The following is a 2,764-nucleotide window of genomic DNA, read 5'->3' as shown; positions in this document are numbered from 1 at the left end:
AGTATTGGTTTTCATTCTCCGCCACTGTTTTGGTTGTAGCACATGCAATATAATAAAAGGATTTACTTTTATTTATAGACCTATAAATAGCTTTTATTTATTTTTTATTATTTATTAGTTATTGTTTTTAAAAAGCTGTACTTTACTACTGAACAAAAGAAAATCTGACAGCTCAATAGGTAAAATGCAGCATCATTAGAAATAAATTTGAGGACATAAAACTAAAGTCAGTTTTAGAGTCAGTAGCCTGATCCTGGCTTGAAGTCTGCCGTCACTGCTGTGTCTGAGACATTGTAAAGCTGGTTGACCAGCAAATGAACTCGACCAAGTGGTGCCATCATTGCCATGGTGACTAGTACCACCCTGTCGTGCAGGTTTTAGCCACAGAAACTTGAGGTACCAGGAAACAGACAGAAAAGAGGACGTAAAAGATCTCTTTTTGCTCAGGAAGTGGCAAAGGTTGCTTTGCTTGCTTTTCTATAAATGGCATCAGTGGTGGCATCTGTTTAACTGTGATCAGCATCTTATTACTCAATATGTGCTGTATGGAGACATGTACTGTAACCTTCTTCCTGTGTAGCTATGTGACATATTTAATCGAGTTTAGAAAGAGGAAGTTGAATGTCACTTTAATCTTGCAAACCTCTTTCACCCCCAACATTGTCATGATTCTCCTCAGAATCTCATTTTTGATTGGTTTTGCTACTTGACTGCCCGCAATGGCCTAGGGGTTTTAGTATCAATTGTTTGGTCCATCTGTCCATCCGTCTGCCCAAAACTTTGTTCCAGAGCAAGATTGCCATAAAATACAAACATTATCTATGGTACCCAAAGACTGGTTCCTAAGGATTTTTCTGACACACTGACATTTCATCTGTCTTGATCAATACTCTGGTCTACAGCCAATTATATCAAATACTGTGGATATTCATGGTCTCCTGAGCAGGAACAATACTATTTAACTTCCTAACTTCTTATCTAGCGGCACCATTGGGTCACATTTTACACAACCTTTAAAATCTAATCCTAACCCTGAAGGCAGATGGATGTGAAATTTACAAGCATACTCACACTACAAAGAGGATGAATTATTTCTATTCTCAACATTTCAGGTGCTTTCTTACTTCACTATACTCAGGCAAAAATAACAAATTTTCACGCAATGTCATAGTCCACTGGGCAGATTACAGTGAAACTTACTTTCTCAATTTGAAGACCTTATGGGTTCTGCACAACCATCATGAATGAATAGAATGTTTGTTTTGGATATTACAAGTGCTGCTTTAAATTTCTTTTTCCTTTCTCAAACTCAGTTATCATTTCCTCTTCTGTCTGTCTCATCCATCTCTCCCGCTGCCACTAATCTGTTATACCCCTTTCTTCTACTTATCCTGTCATATTATGTTTCCTTGTCTTCCTCCCTCACTGACCATCCATCACTCCAATTGACAAGTATACAAAGACATCAGAAGGCTGGAGAGAGAGACAGAAAAAAACTATGAGACAGAGAGCTAGAGGGCTGTTGCTTAGTGTTTGGATTTCAAGTATATTGACCAAAAGAGTGGTGGAGGATGATAGAAAGAATGACACTCCACGTTTCCTGACTAAAAAAGTTTGGCAATTTTGGCAGGATGGTCCCACAGACACAGTCACACACTCATGCACAGATTCATGCAGCAATGTTGACAGGAAAATAGCTTGTTGCCAGGATGGAGTATTCATTTATTGTTTCCTCTCTGTCTCTGTGCACGCACCATAGGGTACTGATGCACACACACATCACACGCACACAAGCATTGTTCAGTACATTGTTCTGAATGTGTTCCTGCTTGCATGGCAACAGCAGTATGCAAGTTATGCAATAAAACAGCAATAAGTGTCAAAGATGAACTATGAGTAATGGAGATAAAGGTAAAAGGTTTCTGTGTGTTTGGACATATTTCTTTTGGATGCTAAACACACATGTATGCACACACCAGTGTGTTTGTGTGTGGGTTTCAAAACAACTGACTCACACAGAGGGTGAACTTTATCCCCTGAACGTTCTCCACAGGAAGCATGTGTACAGCAGTTGCCTTTGTGTTGCGGCATGGTTGAAATGGAGTCAATCACCTCATTTCCTGGAAAAGGGCAGAGTGGCACGAGAGGAGAGGAGGAATCGGAAGAGGAGTAGAACAGCAGAGAGAAAAGCAGAGGATGAATCTACTTTTTATGACACAAAGTCCAGGAAGTGTAGGCAACAAGGTGGTATAATGAACAACAAGTTGTCATCCATCCACAGTTCATGACCTTGTGAGGATTAACACACCCCCTGTTGAAGTGTCCTTGAGCAAGACTCTAAATCCCTACTAGATCTATGACCCATCTCCGACCTCCTCTTGAAGCAAAACAAATGATTCTCTACAGGGAACCACTAGCAATAATTTCATTGATAATATAGCTGAACTAATTTGTGGCCTTAGTAGAGAAATATGGAGACTTTAGCTCCACCTCCTGGCCTGTTGCTTTCATACACCCACTGCACGGGAGAGACAGAAGGAAAAGATTGTGTCAAGAAAAGACATCTGAGTGATTTATTTCCTTTTAAGTAAGGATCAACATACACAAACTACTCTCCCTCTCTTTCGTTCTCACACATACACTTGCACAAGCACACGCACACACACACACACAGATATGGAGTCTGTAGTCTAAACATGTGGGTATGAGCCCATGCAATCCACCCAGAAATTGTGCACAGTACAAATCTGGACCAGTTTTTTTT

The sequence above is a fragment of the Etheostoma spectabile genome, chromosome 3 (genome assembly GCF_008692095.1).
Source record: "Etheostoma spectabile isolate EspeVRDwgs_2016 chromosome 3, UIUC_Espe_1.0, whole genome shotgun sequence".
NCBI lineage: Eukaryota > Metazoa > Chordata > Actinopteri > Perciformes > Percidae > Etheostoma > Etheostoma spectabile.
This window is presented reverse-complemented; position numbering follows the sequence as displayed.